Source organism: Lissotriton vulgaris, chromosome 11 (assembly GCF_964263255.1).
Source record: "Lissotriton vulgaris chromosome 11, aLisVul1.2, whole genome shotgun sequence".
NCBI lineage: Eukaryota > Metazoa > Chordata > Amphibia > Caudata > Salamandridae > Lissotriton > Lissotriton vulgaris.
Genome location: NC_141699.1, coordinates 127,413,421 through 127,436,169, shown reverse-complemented (window position 1 = coordinate 127,436,169; position 22,749 = coordinate 127,413,421).

The following is a 22,749-nucleotide window of genomic DNA, read 5'->3' as shown; positions in this document are numbered from 1 at the left end:
CACTATGCAGGACAACTTCGCTTGTTCGCACCTGCACACTCAGGCTGATGGAACTTACCCCTCCTGCAGCACCACGCTCAATTGGAGCCGCTGAGCACCCAGGCCCCACTGCTCACCTGCTGTCATTGTTGTGTGTGCAAACACTACGGGCAGCAGTGTTCACAATTCAGTTGGAGTGTTGATTGCAGGGTGGTGTACACCTCATGGATCCCTTTGGAAACACGAAGGGCAGTAGGGTTCACCTTTTAGAACCAGTGTTGATTGCCAGGATGGTGTACACCTCAAGGATCCCCTTTTTTTTATTGCAGATTATGATATGCGAGGTGGATGCGGCCATATCACCTGAAGCGGTACAAAAGGGGGTGGTGATGGACGAAGCATCTGAATCAATCAAACACTCACACCCAGTCAAAGATCTGGGTTTAATCCATCACCGTTCTTTAGCCCACTCTGCCACCCCAGTTCAGACATGGCTATATGCAAATCAGTCTGACTCTGTGCCTCATGGGAACAGTCCAGCCCGAACTGCCAAGCCATGTCTTCCCTGGACCGGAAACAAGCTTCCGAGGACCGGTTTCTGGCATTCCAGCCGTCTTCAGCCTGGCTTGCTTGAATACAGTGGCAAAGTAAGCAAGTGACTCACGTCTGAGCATACCCTGCCACACTTATGGCGGCCAAAAGCGGTACAAAAGGGGGTGGTGATAGACGGAGCATCTGAATCAATCAAACACTCACACCCAATCAAAAGATCTGGGTTTAATCCATCACCGTTCTTTAGCCCACTCTGCCACCCCAGTTCAGACATGGCCATATCACCTGAGGCAGTGTTCAACAACTGGGACATGTGGCGTTGTTGTTATCCTATTTATACGCATGCAAAGTCGGCTGGGCATACGTACAGGCCAGCATGGGGGTGTGAATAATTGTTCTGGGGATCTGGGCGTTGTTTAGTTCCAGCCTGGCCAGGAAGTGTACTTATGTGTGTTTCTTTTTTAGTTTTGACGTCGCAGAATACGCAATTTATATTAATGTAGCATGTATCGGGAGGGCGGCAACTATCGCTAATGAGATGCTGTTCGAAAAGATTGAATGGCGAACATCACATGTCGTTGTCAAGGTTGTGGATATGCACAGACATGCATGTCAATGGTGTGCGGTATTATTGAAAGTGTTTCTATCACGAAGGGTACACATGTGAATGTGCTCGTATGGAGGGAGGTTCAGCAGTGAGGCTACGTCATACACAGTTATAACGCTCATTACAGTCAAGCAATGTATGTCAAACGTGAATCTGAAAGTCTCACATTTAACACACTACTATATTTGTAAAGCCTGACAACAGAGCGTACAGCAAAACAGATCTACACATTACTATTTACTGTTTGTCACATGTGATCTAGGATGTGCACTCTGCCCATGGCTGATGATACTCCTTCGAGCCACCAATACCCAGGCCGAAAGGAAGCACAATAATGTGCACACATACACACACACCAGGGGCATCTTGTAACACACATTTGTTTTTTGATGTAAGGTTTCAGATGCATGGCCATCACACATGGAAGGCTTAATGTACAGACCATGAATATTGATCAAGATGATTGTTGCATGTTGTGTATAGTATAAGATATGTGTACACAGAAATAAAGGTTTTCAAAAAAGGTGTTGAAGGTGAAGAGGGGTCTCTCATCAAACACTGTAGCGAGAATGACTAAAATGGGTGGGGTCGTCCAACAGTTACAATGGGAAATGTTATGAAGCAATCAAATGCTTTTTTTTAAGGTCACAGGGCAATCGCGCACCGAGCGTCCAAGGAGGCCACACCCGACGCGATTTTCAGAAAATATATTTATCATAATATAAGTTTATGACAGTGAGAAATATATAAATGTTTAAAATATTTTAGATTATCGCATGCTGACATATACTGTTTAAAGTTATTTAGATATACTTTTGAGAAAAAAAAAAGAGGGAATGGCGTACCCGGCGCGGCACCATACGTCTGTGCTGCGTGCACTCGTCGCATATGCAACGCGCAGCGGGCGGGACCCCATACGTACATGATGTAAAGCGTGGCTTGGTACTGAATACCCGTCGGATACCAAAGTAGCAGCTGGGGTGACTTCATGTGTATATGATGTTCCATGAGATGTGGTGTCATGAACCTGTCGGATACGAAATGTGCATCATTTACGAGTTTAGCAAATTGGTGGATTGGATTTGCGTGGTGATGGAGCATGGTACGCTACCGGTATCGAAGTGCAGTTTTCTAAAAAAAAAAATACATATTTTTGGGGGAAGATATAAAACATTACATTTTTAAAGTTAAAAAAGAAGTATAATGGAGTTCCAAAATATTTAAAAATATAACAGAAAATATAGGTTTTATAAACATTAAAATATGAAATGAACATTTCAAAAACCTTTGAAATTCACTGAAAAAACCATAGGTTTTACAGACGTTATAGTGAGGAATTAGCATTTAAAAAACCTTAGAAATTCACTGAAGAAAACATAGGTTTCAGGGACCTTATAGTTAGTTGAACATTTGACTCATATAAAACCAGAGAAATTCACCTGTTATAGTTAGTTGAGCAAACTATAACTCACGCGCTCACAATGCACTGGTGATGACGTCACATATTACATCACTGATGACAGTAACGGAGCGGCGATATATATATATATATATATATATATATATATATATATATATATTCACTGAAAAAAACCATAGGTTTCACACCAGTTATAGTTAGGAATTAGCATTTAAAAAACCTATTAAATTCACTGAAAAAACCATAGGTTTCACACCAGTTATAGTTAGCTGGAAATTTTACTGATATAAAACCATTGAAATTCCCACGTTATAGTTAGTCGGACTCACTATAACTTGCGCGTGCAATGCACTGCTGATGACATCACATATTACATCACTCATGACATGGTCAGTGACATCACTCATGACACCATCCTTGTGACATAGTGACAGACCTCCTTTCACTATAATGTAACCCTTGAGACACATATTCAAAAATAGAAACTGAAATTTTTTAAAAAATGGAGATACCTATATCAGTTACAACAAGCAATTCAGTAATTCCACTATCTATATACACATCCACTCATTCACCAACAGTTCTATATAGTCACTCATACATATACTCACTCATCATATGAAGTGATACACCTATACATCCTGTTACACACCGACATTCATCCAAAAGTTACTCACACACATATTCACACGTGCAAATAAACTATTGGACATCCATTTATTTGAATATAGAGTTATACACACACTTCCACCTTACTTCTATTGAAAATTACACATATTTATTCTCTTAAACAATCACTTATAGAAACACATACTTATTTAAAAAGGAAATCTTACAATCTCTTACTCTCACATATACTCACTTATATACATCAATATTCATATATACTAGATTAAAACATATGTAGTTACTGATAAAGACACTAGTGAGACAGTCATTCACTCACTAACAAACACATATAGACACTCATCCACCCATACAGTCCTGTACATATGCTGTCTTCAAAACACATACAAACAAAGAGTCAGTCACTCATGCATCTATGTGCTAAGTAATACCCCCACCAAACCATATAGACACTCATACTGATACTAATAATAATATCAAATAACCCATATACATACGCATGTTGCTACTTATCAACACATGTAGCCACTTATACACAAAGTGAAACACTAATATATGTATTTAAATTTTTAAACATAACTCACTAATATTTATTTTTCAGAAAGACACATATTCACTGGATGGTGTCATCAGTGATGTCATGAGTGATGTCACTGACCATGTCATGAGTGATGTAATATGTGATGTCATCAGCAGTGCATTGCACGCGCAAGTTATAGTGAGTCCGACTAACTATAACGTGGGAATTTCAATGGTTTTATATCAGTAAAATTTCCAGCTAACTATAACTGGTGTGAAACCTATGGTTTTTTCAGTGAATTTAATAGGTTTTTTAAATGCTAATTCCTAACTATAACTGGTGTGAAACCTATGGTTTTTTTCAGTGAATTTCAAAGGTTTTTTTAATGCTAATTCCTAACTATAAGTTTCACTTTATAAATAAGACTGTTAGCACTCTAGTTGTTCTTTTTAACACTCTGGTACATTCTGTCATTGGGCTACAGTTGGGCTACATCTAGTTGAATTTTGGGCTACATTTACAATTTTTGATCTCTGGTGGCCATCTTTGGGCTACATTGGGCTACTTTGGGCTACATTTGGGCTACATTTTGGCTCTAACATATATTAAGCCCAATGTAGCACAATACATATTTTTATAAAGTTAATTTTTTTACAAACCACTTCAGAATAGGACAACCTGTCCCTACAATTTTCCCATTTTTTTTTTTTTAATTTTTGGGGGGAGCGCTCCCAGAGCGCGCCCCGGAGTGCGCCCCGAAAAGCGTATTTCTGAAAAGCGCCCCCGGGCGCGCTCCGAGGAGCGTCTCGTGAGCGCCAATATCGCAAACGAAAACATGATTGTGACGTTCGCGTAGCCGCGACCGCGTGATACGCACGGCGTAAGCGCACCCGGAAGTACTCGCGCGAATACGATCGTGCAACGTAGGCGTCTGACACGCTTACGCGGCGCGCCTCTGGCCGCGCCCCGCGGCGCGTCGCGTAAGCGCGTCGGGTCATGTGACCAGAAAATAACACTTTTCATTGGTTCATAACAGTTTTGGTTTCATAATGATGAAGCCCATGGTCATGTGACCTGTATATAACACTTTTCATTGGTTCAATAATTATTTTTTTCTAAATTTAGAGAAACCCACCCATTTCTCTCACTATTGATTTTCACTTGGAGAGAGCAAGAGGTGTTTTGTGAATTCTCTACTCATTAATTTTCCTGATCTACAGCAATGGCTGCAAGGGAGTCCTCCAGCAGTGATTCAGATGGATTTGTGCAAGAGGACCCTCCTCACCAGAAAACAAAGAACCACTTCATCTGGAAATTTTATGACATCCCTGAAGGACAAAAAAAAGTTAATGCAAGTAAAGTAACTTGTAAAATATGTGGAAGTATTTTATCCAGAGGCAATCCTCTAAAAAAATACAGCTTTGGAAATGCCAATTTAATTAGGCATGTCAAAAGAAGACACCCCAACAATTACTCCAGGGAGAGTGTCAGGGAGCTGGCAGAGAAGGCACGAAGAGATGGCAGCAGCACCTCCACTGGTGGAGCAACACCTTCAGGTTCAGCACGTGCAAGAATGGTCCCTAACATCCAGCCGGTATTTGCAGGAATAAAATGTTTATGCACAAACTGTGACGAACTACTCTGTTACGGGGAGCAGAGCGTTGAACTCATTGCAATAAAGAAACAGGAACACCAATGCTCTCCCCGCCCCTAAATTTTCTCATTTTTTTTGCTCCTGTTGAGCATTTTCTGAATCCCTGTTTTTGTTTTTCCCCTGAAAAAAAACCAAAAAAAATATAAAATCGTTTCAAAAAGTATAAAAAAAATATAAAATAACAAAAACAAAAAAAAAGTTCTTTTCAGAACTACCTCCAATTTATAAAAAAATGCTATTTTTTTTTTTTTAAAAAGTGCCATTCTTTTTCTCAATCGTACGCTCACCGGTGCGCGTACCAGGCGCTCCCTCGGCGCAAATTTTAAAAAAATTTTTGGGGGGCCCTGTACGGCTTTTTTATGACCCCCACATCAAACCTAGGGGGTCAGGGGGGGTGTACCCTGCCCCCTTTTGCTCATTTCCCCCTTTGATTTTTACCACCTCAATCCTACCGAGGTACAAGATGGCGGCCGCTGCGGACTGTTTCGAATGTTTACAGACACCCGAGAGCCAATCAGCTTTCCATGCGCACCTCGCGTGTCGCGCCTGGAGCGCACTCCGGTGCGCGCACCTGTGCGCTGCTATAGATATATATATTTTTTTGAACCTTAATTACTCAAAATCCACTGGAGCACATATCTTGAGACATAGCAAAGGCACATCGGGCTACCAGTCCCTACAATTTTGCCAAATTTGGTGGAAATACATTCAGCCGTTCGGGCTAAAAGTGAAATCGACCGCCCTATGGAAATTAACATGGGGAAAACGCGTTTTGGGACCCCCCTTTTATCTCGGCCCCCGCTTGACGAATCCCCCCCAAACTTTCAGGGAAGGACCGGACCGCCATGAGACCATTTTCCTGAAAATTTCAGGCAGATTCGTCAACCGGCGCCAAAGTTATTCAAAATAGAATGTTGAGATTTAACATTGAAAATTATCCTAACTATAACTACCTACTGGCGACCGCCAGTAGGTAATATATATATATATATATATATGTATATATATCTTCGCCACTCCACGAGCAGGATGCAAGCGTTCTCTCCTTTGGAACAGAAACGTGGAGCACAGACCCAAGTAAGTTTAAAATTTGCTGGTTTATTAAGCTGCTGTGCAGTCGGCCATTACGCGTTTCGGTACTGACGTACCTTGATCACATCATATATATATATATCCCAGCATACAGTCTACTGGAAAACTATTGCACAATGGGAAAAAGCGCAAGATTAAAAGCAGTTTGAAGAACATACTGGTTTTTGCATGTTCCCCTTTTCCTATGAAGAAGTTGCATGTTGCAACGAAACGCGTCAGGGACTCCTATCAGTTGGGGCTGGTATCGTGATTTTGCAATAAAAGGAATTGAATTCATCCTCATGGAGTGGTGTTCTCATGATCCGGGGCACCTTGGTGAATATATATATATCCACCAAAGTTTTTCCCTCGAAGACAACGCCACGCGCATGAGAGCAATTCCTTTAAATTGTAGGGTACAGCAAACAAACGGCTTCGCATTTCATGGAAAGTCTTACCCCAAACGCGTTTCGGAAATCACTCTTCCTTGTTCACTGGCAGACACTTGTCACGGCTGCCTCTAGGAATCTTGCTTTATACAAATAGAGTTGTTGCTCAAGTGGGCATCAATGAGTCCCCACCCCAGTGGACGTTCGTACCGCTATGCCTTCTGATCTTCTAAGCATTCTGGTACTCGCAGTTCCTTATTCAAACACAGTGGTTGGTGCCGTGATTAGTGCAAATTAAAAAGTCTTTTTTCCGATGTGGGTTCATGAAAGTAGAAAACACTGCTTGCGGGGGATCTAATACAGCGCAATTCTGCTAGATTAATTCAATGATGAAATTGGAATTATAGGACAGTTATGATTTATGCACCTATAATATATAAATATATAATTTTCTTGCACATGTACATATTGACTTGTATAAATGCAAACCAAATTGTAAAAGTATTCTATGAGTATTCAAAAAACAAGTGCTAACATGGCGCCCATTCTTGTTTGTTTACATATACATTTTTTTGTGGGGAAGGCCTCTTTCTTTGACATTGATTTATACGAAGTCAACATTGCTGGCGTATGTTTAAAAATCGCGATCAAGTGATATGCACCCTGTAAACAGTAAGAAAAAGGCGGAGAACGCCGAAACGCGTCCTGGGTTTATACCAATAAAATATCTGGTGAAGAGAAATACCCTGTGAGTGCGGCCCGTTCTTTGCCCGTTATCGGGGATTGAAGCTTGAGCTACATATATACATATATATATATATTTTTTGCACAAAGTTGCCGGTAATCCTGGGCTCAAACTGCACAGCGGTCCCTTCCTCAAAACCGGCGTTTTTGAGAAAATATTCCACGTTTCCTGCCTGCCCTCCAGGGCACAGAAAAAGGTCAGGACACTCCGAGATATTGAAGGTGTTTATTTACCACAAAGGTTCAACAAGGCCTTGTTGAACCTTTGTGGTAAATAAACACCTTCAATATCTCGGAGTGTCCCGACCTTTTTCTGTGCCCTGGAGGGCAGGCAGGAAACGTGGAATATATATATATATATATATATATATATATATATATATATATATATATATATATATATATATATATATATATGTATATATATATATATATATATATCTTTGCCACTCCACTCCACAAGCAGGATACAGGCGCTCTCTCCTCTCGAAAAGAAACGTGGAGCACAGACCCAAGTAATTTTAAAAATTTGCTGGTTTATTGAGCTGTAACTCAGTCGGCCATTACGCGTTTCGGTACTGACGTACCTTGATCACATGATCATAGATCATATATATATATATATATATATATATAGCCAAGGATAGTCCAACTGCCCTGCTAACCAGCGATCTATCGGTGGTGCGGTTTCCGACGGCAGGACCACGCCGTGATTTATGTACCAAGCTCCCGGAGACCAGGAAGAGAAGGGTCGCACACGCCAAAGGATTCCGTTTTATCAAGGTTGCTTTTTAATTCTCAATTTTGCATGTTATCGGTTCACTCGGCAAGACAAAGCAAAAAGCCGACGCGTTTCGCAGCAGCCGCTGCTTGATCACGGTAACTTACAAACAAATAGTTTCTATTGGTTTACATACGTTTGAAAAGGTATTAAATGTAAATGTACATGTATTTATATAGCGCAAATCGCCCACATCGCAGGCATCTATGCGCTTGCTTAGGGAACCCGTCCTGGTATTCCCCTGTGAGATACCCCGGCAGGGTATCCACAAGGTGAAAGCCAGGCATCCCACCGCGAGGGGCCGTTGTGGAGATTAAGCAAGCTATTGCCCAGAGTCGCAGAGTGTGAACCCGTGAGTCGAGTAGGCACCAGAGCGAGAATTATCGAGTCCATGGAATTATTGAGCCTAACCCCCGTCGAGGCGGGGAATTGAACCCTGGTCCAGGGCCGATCTCAGCTGGCGGGGAATTGAACCCTGGTCCAGGGCCGATCTCAGCTTCCGGGTCTGCCGCCTCTAACCCCTGAGCCACACTTCTCCTGCAACATTTTTGTCAATACAAGCCCATAGGCTTTATGGGACATGTAGTTTATATATTTAGACCACTCTAAAAAACGGGCAAATTTTCAAAACCATCTCTGGTAATCTTTCAGTTAAAGTTTTTCCTTTTTTATATATAAAGAATACAGTGTGATTGACCCCATTTGTTGTTAGTGTGATTTCAGATATAACAACATTTGTCCTCTTTTTTTTGTGCACAGATTATTTGAACGTTTTAATTAATTCTGTTTGCTGTTGCATAGTAGTTCTATCAAAAGTCGCTAAAGGTGCACATAAAGTTCCTCCGACTGGTTTAAACCAAAAGGGGTCATTGTTCTGAATTTTAAGATATGTCAAGATTCCTTCTGACGGAGTAATTTTTCCAAATTTCCTCCCCGTTTATTGTCTATGACTTGATCAATGCCATAAAATTTCAACGTTTTCCAATCCCCATTGTGGGCCAATTCCATGTGTCTAGCTATGGCGTTGTTTTTGTCCTTGTGTGTGGTGGCACGAGTGTGTTCCAAAATCCTCTTTTTTAACTCACATGTCCTGCTCCCTGTGTATTTCAGTCTGCACGGGCATTCTACAATGTACACCACATATCTGCTTTTGCAGCTGATTAAGTTTGGAATTTTCCACATCTTTTTGTTGGCCATTTGGATTTCCAGAGTGGGTTTGGCTATTAGACAGACCTTGCAATTGTAGCATTTAATGAAGCCTTTAGTTTGTAACCAGTCTTTGCTTTTATTTTGAGTGTCAAGGTAATATATAATGAACTATAGAATAGTTAGATTGTGATTTCATAATAACTTTATAACTATATTTTATTTAAAACATTGTAATACATTTTTTAAGCTTAACGTTTGTTTTATTTAAATGCATGTAATTTCTTTTAATATATTAGTTTTTTTTCAGTGCTTTTGTTTTCAATAATTTGGTTATTTTTCATGTTAATTTTAAAAGTCTATTTTTTTAATCTATATTTTTGGCTTAGTTCTTTTTAACTTGAGATATTTAAAGAACAATATTTTGATAGAAATGTTTGTTATTTCAATTGGAAGTATAGGGTTGTCAATATATTGCCTTCAATATATGTTTATATCAGTATTGTTAATATCGATATTTAGTAGTAGAATCAGTACCACTCAATGTATATTTTAAACAGTTAGAAAAATCGGTCTGCAGACCGCTCTGTTGTCAAGCCAGATTTAAAAATAAAGACCGTGGTTAACACAAGGTAATTTGCTCCTACAATTGAAGCAAATTTTATGATTATCAATGAATTTTCCTAAAGGATTCTAGGAGCACCTCTAGAAAACTGCAACATTCTTGTATATGAATGATGAATTTCCATGAGTTGGAAAATTCTGCACAGAGAATGTTGACACAAATATGTAATTGCACATTTAACCTTCTTTTCCATGGGGTAGCATATTTATCCTCTTGGAGAAACTCCTTCCCTTATACTCATTAACATTGGTGATCACCCCTTCTCATACAGCACTGAATATCTATCTGAAAAACGTAAAAAATGTGCATGGACTTCCAATTTTGTGGAATTTAATACATTTTTGCAGTTAAACTCACAATGGATTGTATATTACCCTGCACTAAGACCAGATTTGCAAATATGGGAATTCCATAGTACTGAAAATGTTCTTCTTTCACAAATATACATTGAACTTGGAAAATGGTGCATATCACCCTCTAAGTGCAGCTCTTTTGTCCCTCTCCATCACTGAGCTACCTGTTCTTCCAGCACCACGCCGCACTCTGTCCATTACGCGCCCACTGTCTGAACTGGGGTGCAAAAAAACAATGGATTTATGCCACGATCTCTGTACTGGGGTGAATGTATGACATTGTTCTGCATTCTGTCCATCAACTGTTGTTTTTGCATTTGTTACCCCGAGTGGGATGGGTATGCTCAGACCTAAGTCCCATGCTTTCCACACCACTGGAGTCAAGCTATCCTGGTTGAAGAAGGCTGACAGCCAGAAAACGGTCCTAGGATGCTTGATTACGGCCCAGTAAAGACATGGCTTGGCAGATCGGGCTGGACTGTTCCCATGAGGCACAGGGTCACGGCTGATTTGCACATGGCCCTGTCTGAACTGGGGTGGTGTGGAGTGCAAAAAAACGATGGATTTAGGCCCAGATCTCTGTACTGGGGTGAATGTATGACATTGTTCTGCATTCTGTCCAAAAACTGTTGTTTTTGCATTTGTTACCCCGATTGGGATGGGTATGCTCAGACCTAAGTCCCATGCTTTCCACACCACTGGAGTCAAGCTATCCTGGTTGAAGACGGCTGATAGCCAGAAAACGGTCCTAGGATGCTTGATTACGGCCCAGTAAAGACATGGCTTGGCATTTCGGACTGGACTGTTCCCATGAGGCACAGGGTCACGGCTGATTTGCACATGGCCCTGTCTGAACTTGGGTGGTGTGGAGTGCAAAAAAACGATGGATTTAGGCCCAGATCTCGGTACTGGGGTGAATGTATGACATTGTTCTGCATTCTGTCCAAAAACTGTTGTTTTTGCATTTGTTACCCCGAGTGGGATGGGTATGCTCAGACCTGAGTCCCATGCTCTCCATACCACTGGAGTCAAGCTATCCTGGCTGAAGATGGCTGCTAGCCAGAAACCGGTCCTAGGATGCTTGATTCCGGTCCAGTAAAGGCATGGCTTGGCAGTTCGGGATGGACTGTTCCCATGAGGCACAGGGTCAAGGCTGATTTGCATATGGCCATGTCTGAACTGGGGTGGTGTGGAGTGCAAAAAAACTATGGATTTAGGCCCAGATCTCTGTACTGGGGTGATTGTATGACATTGTTCTGCATTCTGTCCATCAACTGTTGTTTTTGCACTGTCTGCACTTCAGCATTCCCAGGTACCTCCCGTTTTTTATGGCTCTTAAGTACTGCACCATCAATGATCTGCAAGTCATATCTGCTGCAGTGCTTAATTTGTAAAAAAGTAAGTGCCAGGGCCCTTCTCAGAAGGTCACTGCAGCCTACCTCACCTGTTGCCCCTGCCAGCACTGCCAATGTCAGTATGAACACCACTACTAACCATCGCACTCTACAGGTGTGACCATTCAGGTTATTCCAGGCCACCCATACTTATAATAATGGCGTGAGTAGCAGGTAATATTCATTATTAATGCATATTAACTTAATACACACGGTTTTTGTGCTCATCTCAAAATTAGACAGACAGCGTCACCATGTGGTGTACTGTCATTAGAGCCGGTGCTGACAATTAAGTGCCAAGCACCATTAAACCACTGGCTGAAATTAAGCACTGCCTGCTACAGGCTCTTGAACACCACCACACAAGCCTAAGAGCTGCACATATGGCTCCTTCTCTACCCTTTGCGCAGCTTTTCAGACTCGCTCCATCATTGGCATGTATGGTCTGAATTCATCGAACTCTACACGTCGTCCTGCCCCCACCCTTCAACACCATCAGACTCCTCCTCTTCATGTAGCTCTTATGACTCACTCCATCATAGGGCTGCATGTTCTACCTGTACTCTGTGCATCAGTCGACCGCCACCTATACTTCAACACCGCCACACTCCGGGGCAGATTTACAAGCCCCTTGCGACACTTTTATGCCGCCGTTGCGTCAATTTTGTGACGCAGCGGCAGCGTAAACAATGCGCCACGTTCGACTTATTTACAACGTGACGCATCTAGGCAGATGCTTCACGTTGTAAAGCCCTGCGCCACATGAAACCTGCGTCAGGTTTCATGTGTGCGTACTGTCGCAGGGGGGGCGTTCCCTCGCAGGAAAGCCTCGTAAAACTGACGCAGTGAAATCTACAAGATTTCACGGAGTCAGTTTTACGACGCTGCTGCGTCAAATCCTTATGCCTGCTTGAAGCAGGCGTAAGGAGTGACACACCACATTGAGTATGGGTGGCCCCTGTGCATTGCAGGAGTTGCTTGCGACGCGACTCCAGCAATGCGCCGCCCATACGACACAAGATGCGTCACGCATCTTCCCTTCCTTGCACCATGGTGTGCCACATTGTAAATGTGGCGCATCTGTGGTTGCGGAAGGAGGGGATTGTATGATGCATCTGTTCTGGCGCATCCCTGCTGATTTGCAGAGATGCGCCAGAACATATAAATATGCCCCTCCATCTTTATTTGTAACTTTAAAGTCTTCTCAATTACGGAGCTTGGCTTGTTCTACCTGCATAGCTCCCTATCCATTGCCCGCCCACTGCCTGCACTTCAGCACCAGCAAGATCCTTCTTTATGTACGACTCATGACTTTTTGCGTCATCATTGAGATGCATGTCCTGCCTACGTAACACTCTATCCATCGTCTGCCCACAGCCTGCTCATCAGCACCACCAGAACCTCCTCTATACCGTTAAGTGCGTGCGTCGGCCAAAGGCCGTCACAAGCACTACCTCGGTAGTGCTGCGCACGTCCGTTGGCCGACGCGCCCCGACCGCACAATAGAACGCCCACACTGTGGCGGATTTTATGCCGTGGTTAACGGGCTATGTGCAACTCTTATGACTTGTGTCATCATCAGGATGCATGTTTTACCTACATAACACTCTATCCATCACCTGCCCACTGCCTGCACTTCAGCACCACCAAGATCCTCCTCAAAGCGCGACTCTTATGACTTGCGTACTCATCGGGATGCATGTTCTATCTGCGTCACACTCTCTCTATTGCCTGCCCACAGCCTGCTCATCAGCACCACCAAGATCCTCCTCCAATGTGACTCTTGCGACTCGAGTCATCATCGCGCTGCATGTTCCACCTGCATAGATCTCTATCCATCGCCGGCCCACCACCGGCAGTTCAGCACCACCAAGATCTTCCTCTGTGTGCAACTCTTATGACTTGCGACATCATCGGGCTGGATGTTCCACCTGTGTCCATAACCTGCCCACTGTCTGCACTTCAGCACCACCAAGACCCACCACTGCTACATGGCTCTTATGTGCTCCATCACTGACTGAATGCTTTACTTGCACCCCACACTATCCCTATTGTGGACACCACCTGCACCTCAACACCTTCGCCCTGGTGCCCAAACTCCACAGCGACGTCAGCCTCATGGAGGACGCCCACTCCCCCTGTCTTCCACCTGATCACCTCCAAGTGATAGATTCAGTGTGGAATCCACTGATGCATGTATCCTCACCAATGGAGGAAAGCCCACCGGCGGATTCTCCTGCGGCTGTAGTAGCACTTTTTTGCAGAAACTGCATTCTCATTGCCTCCCGACCCTAAATCACCCCTACATCCCAGTGCAGATATTAGTGTGTCTCACACTCCGCTGCTGCCAGGAGCACCGCGCTCCACGCTGCGGCAAATTATGGGCCGGGCTCATCACGTTACCAGACATGAAGTTTTAATGAGGACAAAAGCATTTTTTGTCGCCTCTTGCTCGGCGAGATGCTATTCCCAGCTCTGCACATTAGAGGGACGGTTGATTCACTGCCAAGCCGGCTCTCGCGCGTCCTTAGCGCTACAGGCCCTCCAGCATCTTGATTAAACACAAGGACATAATTGCATTGTACATTACCTCACGCGACCTCTGAGACTCGGCGGCAATGTGGCCGTGACACTGATTCCATCCGGCAGGACCGGTCTGCCTGTCACTGGGGTCACTAGCACCGCCCGCTGCCATTTTTTATCTTTCTCCGTCTCACTTAGACTGGATTTAGGACCGTTCGAATGGCCCCACAATTAAGACATGTATTAGATTCGCTGATTAAAGAGCTCGTTCACTTTCTCCTAGACTAGAAATGGCATGCAACTAATGTGTGCATGTATGTATGTGGTATTTCTATAGTTAATCACTAAACCAGCTCTAATACTGTTATAAAACAACGACTCACAACTAAGAGTACAAACAAAGAGCCTCATCTACCAAAAAATAACGCAGCGTTGCGCTGTAAGCCATTTTGCTGCACCGAGTTGCGTCATTTTAAAAACACTAGGGGCTTGCACCAAGCTAAGTTGATATCACACACGTCCTGCTGGAGATGTTCTGCTTCTGGATGTGATATTACACATATCATTTGCGAATGTCCTCGGACTAGATCCTTGTGGCTTTTTATGAGGAAGACATTGGCTTCTACAATGTCATTAACCTTATCTTTTACACCTGCCACTATTATTTTACATGATTTTCGTGGTTTTTCGAAACTCTCCAAACCACAAATTCGTCTCCTTCACACTGCTTTGGCCACGGCCAAAATTTGTATACTGCGTCATTGGAAATCCCCCTCACCTCCCTCTCAGGAAGAGTGGTTGGTGGCAATGATACAAACGGCTTTACATGAACGCACAATTTATAATTTACAAGATCAGGCTTCCATTTGTCTCCAAATTTGGTCCCCTTTCTTGGAGACTACTGTGGATGATGACTCTACATCCATTCCTTCCTCTTCTACACATACTGTTTCCGCTTAATTCTACTCCTTCTCTATCACTTTACTGTGGGTACCCTTCCCCCTTCCTTTCTTCCAGTTTATTCCCTCTCTGTTTCTGTTGCTATTGTACTCTTCTCTTTTCTTTTCCTTCTTTCTTCCTTTCTCTTTTCCTTTTCTTGTCTTTTCCTCTCCTCTCCTTTTATTTTATAATTTACCTATTATTCTTTCTTATTTTATCTTATATTGGAATATGGAATATATGTTATTCTTTATTTCCTCATATTTGCTATATCTTATGTAAGTTTCATTATCACTTATATTTTCATCTGTTTATCATTATATCATTTTACTTTGTCAACACATTTGTATTTCTATCTGCAATTTTCAATAAAAAATTTCAACACAAAAAAACACTAGGGGCCTCATTTATGAGAAATGACGCATCGCTGCGTGAAAGCATCATGTCGCAAGGAGTTACAGATACGTCAGTATTTCTGACGTATCTGTAAGCGCAAAAGTGACGCATTGCTGGAGTGTGTCACAAAAGTGACGCAACTCCAGCAATGCCCCTGCCATGTGAAAGGGCCTGCGTCAGTCTTACGCCTGCTGTGGGGCAGGCGCAAGATTTTGACGCAACGGCGTCCTAGATGTGACGCAGTGAAATCTCATAGATTTCACTGCGTCACTTCTACGAGGCTTTTAGCGGGGGAACGCCCCCCCTGCATACGTTATAGCTGACGCAGGTATAATGTAGCGCAGGGGTTTACAAAGTGACGCATCTGCTTAAATGCGTCACTTTTTAAATAGTGCGCAACAGGAGGCATGTTTTACGCAGCCGATGCGTCACAAAAAGTGACGCATCGGAAGCGCAAAACTGATGCAAGGCCTCATAAATGAGGCCCATGGATACGTTCTATTAACAATATGTCGCATCCGTGTGCTTTCCCCTGTGCAGGTGCACAAATATACTGCCATGCGCCAGCACCCTTGCATCATGTTGCAAGAGTGCCTGCGTTGCAGGGATGATTGTTTTTGTGCAGGAAGGGACAAAGAACTCTCAAAGTAGTTGCAAGTGACGATCATTATTGCTTAACTCCATGGTCACCATCTTGGACTAACATACTGGATACTCTTTTTCCTACGATCCACACTAATATCACAGTCAAGATGTGTAGAGAAAGAACATAAAATCTCTCTACCTGAATATATCTACTTAAAAATGATAATACATTTTAGGCACTAAGGTGAATTACGCCCCTTTCCCACAGGCTTCTAGGAACTAAGGAAACTTTAGGTCCTTACAAGTTGAAACACATAACTGGAGTCCAATAATCCTAAAGATAAGGACAACTGAGTTCACCATGATGGATATATAAACAAAGGGAACAGAGACCCTCTCTACCTCAATAGGCTTGCTTTAAGCATCAGCAAAATAAGATCCCTAGGCCACAAAATACACATCAGAGATTCATGAAGGACCATTCAGTGCCAGATTGGCATAAATGTACTCTACTGAATCCAAAGGATGAACTAAGAATAAGCTGCATCAAGCTTCAAGAGAGGGAAAATCCCCATGGGAACCACACGGGTCGGGATAACACATACCGAATGGCATTTTCCCAGGGTAACATCTCATTGAGTCCCTGCTTATGTGTCCACAATGTGAATATCCAGTATACGTCCTTTTCCTTGGGATAGCCAATATCATTTCTCCCTTTAATAAAATTAACCTTTTCCAGGATAGTCCATTTTACTTCCCTTTCAGAATGTAGGAATTGAGCCCAATATGTTACTAAAGGGGTTGTTGTTCTGTTATTACGTATGGAATGGATGCCTTGTGCTCACTGTATCTTACCCTGAATTTGCACATTGTCTCCTCTATGTACCCAATGGCACATGGGCGCAGGATAAGGTAAATCACATGTACAGAAATGTGTCATTTCTTTTAGTACAACTTCCATACTTTTGTAGTTTATGTTGGAAGACACAATGGCTCCATTGCAAGCATGGCAGTAGCCACATTTGTGGTTGCTACATACTGGATTCTGACCTGTGATAGATCTCTGACTATAGTTGACCCTGGTATCCATTCTAGACCTCACCAACATACTCCTGAGGTTGCAGTTTCTGAGAAAGGCGAAGACTGGTCTTGGTAGTTTTGTCTCCTGTTCATTTGTGTTGAGTATGTGCCACAGGGAGAGTATGATTTGTCTAACTTTTTGATCTAAGTTGGAATGACGTGTCACCGATACTAAGTTATCATTACGTTGTTTAGTGCTCTGTTGGAACATAGCATCTCTGTTGTAATATTTGGCTCTTTTAAAGGAAGTGCAAAACCAGTCTTCTAGGGAATCCTCATTTTATTAACTTATTTTTCAGAATTTCTGCATTTTATTTTTACAAAATCCTGAATATACGAACAGTTTTGTCTGATGCTGAGGAATTTACTAAATGGAATACCTTGTTTCTGACATCTAGGGTGGAAGCTTTGAAAATTAAGTAAAGGGTTATGAGGTATGGCCTTTGTGTATAAGGAAACCCTCAAGTTTCTGATCATGTTTCTGCATTCAGATGTCTAGGAATTCCATCCTCTCCCTACTGATGTATAGGGAGAATTTCAAATTTTCATCACAAAGGTTTTTCCACAAAATAAATTCCAAGAGCTGTTCTTCTTCACCATGCCAGACAAAGAAGACGTCATCCATATATTGTTCCCAGTGTTTAATATTCTCAAAAAATTGCATCATCTCATTATATATGTGTTTTTCCTCAAAAAGACCCATATAAATATTGGCTACATTGTGGGCACAGGCTGCACCCTTTCTGATTCCTTTAATTTGTGTGTATATTTTGTAGTCAAATTCAAAAAAATTATCTCCCAGTACAATCTCAAGACAATTGACAATGAAGATGTTACTGCCACCCAAAGTTGTTCGAACATTTTTTGACTGTCTCAAAAGGTTTCTTTTGGGGTACATTAGTTTAAAGGACCTCAATATCCATTGTGACCATTATTTCTTTGTTTTGACTAAATTCATTCCCTTCCAATCGTGTAGTTATTTGTCCAGTTTCTTTCACACAGGACACAAAGACATTGGTCAAAGGTTTTAAAAAAGAATCAAGGGGCCTCATTTATGAAAAGTGACGCATCGCTGCGTGAAAACAGCGATGCGTCACTTTTCACTGCGCACTCCTTGCGACACCAATGATGCGTCATATTTATTGTATGGCGCATCATGTCGCAAGGACTTACAGATACGTCAGTATTTCTGACGCATCTGTAAGCGCAAAAGTGACGCATTGCTGGAGTGTGTCACAAAAGTGACGCAACTCCAGCAATGCGTCCTTTCACATGGGGAAAGCCCCATGTGAAAGGGCTTGCGTCAGTCTTACGCCTGCTGTGAGGCAGGCGCAGGATTTTGACGCAACCGCATCCTAAAAGTGACGCAGTGAAATCTCATAGATTTTACTGCGTCACTATTACGAGGCTTTTTGCGGGGGAACGCCCCCTCTGCATACATTATACCTGACGCAGGTATAATGTTTACAACAAGGGGTGGTGAGGGACAGAGTCTCTGAATTAAACAGAATACTCTCACCCAGTCAAGAGATCAGGGCTAGATCCAACACCGTTTTTTAGCTCACTGCACCATCCCAGTTTCAGAACCTGGCTGTATGCAAATTAGTCTGTTCCTGTCCCAGTGCATGATGGGAACAGGGCAAACCAAACTACAAAAGCCAATTCTTATACTGGGAAGGAAACAAGCTACCGGGGACCGGTTTCTGGCATTTCAGCCTCTTCGGCCCGGCTTGCTTGAATCCTGATGGTGCAATGAGCAAGGGACTCACATCTGAGTATACCCTTCCACGCTTAGGGTGGACAAAAATATTTACAACAAGGGGTGGTGAGGGACAGAGTCTCTGAATTAAACAGAATACTCTCACCCAGTCAAGAGATCAGGGCTAGATCCAACACCGTTTTTTAGCTCACTGCACCATCCCAGTTTCAGAACCTGGCTGTATGCAAATTAGTCTGTTCCTGTCCCAGTGCATGATGGGAACAGGGCAAACCAAACTACAAAAGCCAATTCTTACACTGGGAAGGAAACAAGCTACCGGGGACAGGTATAATGTGGCGCAGGGGTTTAAAAAGTGACGCATCTACCTAGATGCGTCACTTTTTAAATATGGCGCAACAAGGCGCATGTTTTACGCTGCTGATGCGTCACAAAAAGTGACGCATCCGCAGCGCAAAACTGACGCAAGGCCTCATAAATGAGGCCCAATATGTTTAGACAATCGTAGAGACAATGGGCCAAAGGGGAGAGTTTATTTTTACATCTTCCTGAGTTTTGGGGACTCCATAAATCATTGGTATGAGAGTATTAGGTTGAGTAAGGTATTCAAATTCCCTTTTACAGATGATGCCAGATTGTAAATCTTCTTCACTTATTGTTCAAATTTACTTGATCACTTCTTTTTTAGGGTCCCCTTTGATTTTCTGGGAATGTTCTGGTACACTCAGTAAAAGCTAGGAATACAAGTAGAAGGCATCCTCAAACCTGATTTGTTGTTTTCCATAAAGTTATCTTAGTCCTATTCATTTTTACACTAGGTACAAAAGTGAGTCCCTTTGGAAAGAACACTTTCCGAGGACCCATCTATTTCTAAAGTGGATAAACAAGGGCTTCAAAGCGCCTACACTGCAAGATAAACCAGTGCTTCAAAGCGCCTACACTGCAAGATAAATAAGGGCTTCAAAGCGCGTTCACTGCAAGATAAACAAGGGCTTCATAATGCACACAATGCAAAGTAAACAAAGATTTAAAAACCGGCACGGCGAAATAAATGAGGATGTCAAAGTGTGCACGGAGCAAATTCCACACAAACGTTAAGTCGCACAACGGACATTCCATGCGGATTTCAAAGCGCGTAAAGCGCCAGCTTCATGAGGAACTCCTAAAGTGTGCTCCAAAAACACGAAACCAGCTAAACAACGAATTGTAAACGACCAATATGCAGTGCTTATCAGCACGAGAAACCAGAAGGGACTATTTTCAAGCGAGCCCTTAAGTTCTTGTGAGCGGTAATGGACATGAAATATGAAGATTTAGATGGCAAGAGTTTGCAAAAACGAAACATTTTGCGCATAAAATTAATGCACGTTTTTGGAAGTGGCATGGATTTAAATGGTTATAACTTAGAACAACAATGAATTGTACTTTTGCGCAGGTAAGTGCGTGCTATCATGTAGAATACTTCTGTTGGCAATATTGAGTAGGGCATTCTAGAGAGGAATCCCACAAGAATGGCTTTCTTATATGTTTTGTTCAGGAGAAGACATCCAAGACAAGAAGGAAATGATGCTGTTTATTTAATGACAGAGCATAAGCAAGGAATCTCCTTTAACCCCTCCCGTGCTCATGACGAGCTCAGCTCGTCATGAGCAACGGTTGCGCTGTGCTGATGCCGAGCTGAGCTCGTCACGACACGCACGACGCTCACACGCGGGGCAAATTTTCCCGCTGTGCTGAACGTTCTGAAAAATGGGCTCGTTATGAGCACAGCGCCACCGCGCAGCGTGACGAGCCGAGCTCGTCACAAGCACTGCGGCCCTGCGCGCAACCCCCTCGCCCCAGCGCCACGGGGGAATTAGCCCCGTGGCGAAGGGGTTAAGCCCTGGCCATATCTGTCTCCAAACGGAGGGAAAAAGTTATATGAAATCCTCATCATTCTATTTATCTCTCTCTAATCCATGTCACCCTCCTTCGCAGGGTTTTAGTCTAAGGGCCTAATTACGAGTTTGGTTGTCAATAGAACTGCCAAACTCACGCTGGAGGTGCGGTGGCAGTCGTGGACAGCCGCACTAGTGTTCTGACTGGCATATTATGAGTGCAGGGGACGGACCGCAATAGGACCACAGCTACCGCCAGGGATCCGCAATCCCTGACTGTGGCACGGCAGTCAGAGGCTTCAATATACTTGGGGTGCTGCTGTGGCACCGCCAAGCAAATTTGGAATTTTCTCACTGCCACTGTTTTCATAATGGTTAGGCTGCCACGAAAACTGTGGCGGTGAGGAGACAAAAGGGGCTCTAGAGGCCCCCTGTTGCTTCAGGGCCTGCAATGCATGCATGGGGGCACCTGGTGTGCCCCCCTGTCTGTTTTCACCCCTTGTTCCAGAACAGCATTACAGTCCAGGCCGTGCTGGAACGCGGAATGGCGGTCGAACTGTGCTGCCTTTCTAAGGCTCTCCTAGGAACCTTTGAAAGACAGGGATGTGGGCCAGCAGGACCGCCTGATTACAACTTGTAATCCGGCGGTCGGTCAGTGGTGGAGTTTGGCGGTGTGAGAGCGGTGGCATGCGGCCCGATCCACACCACCAAACCCATATTTGGGCCCTAAGTCCATACTCTTAATAGGAGCAGAATAGAAGCCTCGTGTGGGTGGGTGGAGCTTTCTTCACTTCCGCAGGCCTGGAGAAATGTCCGGTCCGTCACCATGGAGAAGTTTATGTTACACATTTGTTCTATTTTCTGAAAGACATTGTGTAACACTGGGTCAAGTGCAATTTTAAAACGAGGACCCTACTGAATCCAGTGTAGTTTCTCCTTTTATGTATGCCAGAATGTCGGGGGTATCTTGTCTAGGGCTGTTCATACTAGTCAAGTCAAGTCAAGTCAATAAATTTATATAGCGTGCTACATACCCAGAGGGTCTCAAGGCGCTTGAAGAGGGGTGAGGAATTACTTCTCGAATATCCAGGTTTTAAGTTGCTTTCTGAATGCTAGGTGGTTTTGAGTGAGGCGAAGGTGCATGGGAAGTGAGTTCCAGGTTTTGGCCGCTAGGTAGGAGAATGATCTTCCTCCCATGGTGGTTTTGTTGACGATACCTTGGTCTAGTTTGCATCTCCTTTTAAAATCCGCTACCCAGTAGGTTTTAATTTGTAATTTGTAATTTTGTCTTGTGAATACTATGTGTTTGTAGGATAGAATATAACTCCGTGTTATCTGCAAAACCCTAACACTGTTAATGTTGGTAGGTGTAATAAAACCATAACATTTTAATATAAAAAATATATATATTGTCGAGTAGATCTAAAATTGGAGATGGGTGAATTAGTGTAGTGTTGGAATAAATATATAAAGTCTTTCAGAGTAGTGGTGATAACAGATATATTAGAAGAACTAAAGATAGCCCGTACAGCTCGCAGATAAATTAGGGGAGAGCAGTTGGTCTAACGGCCAAGGGGGCCGACCTCGAAACTGGGGTACTGGGTTCCAGTCTCGGCATTGACGCAGAACATCCTGTGCTTCTGGGCAAATCACTTAATCTCCCTGTGCCTAACAAAAATGAATGTGTCCTCATGTAACACAACTGTTGCTATGTAAAGCGCTCTGATACCAATACCTTCGGGTCAAGTTCGCGCTATATAAAACTCCGTA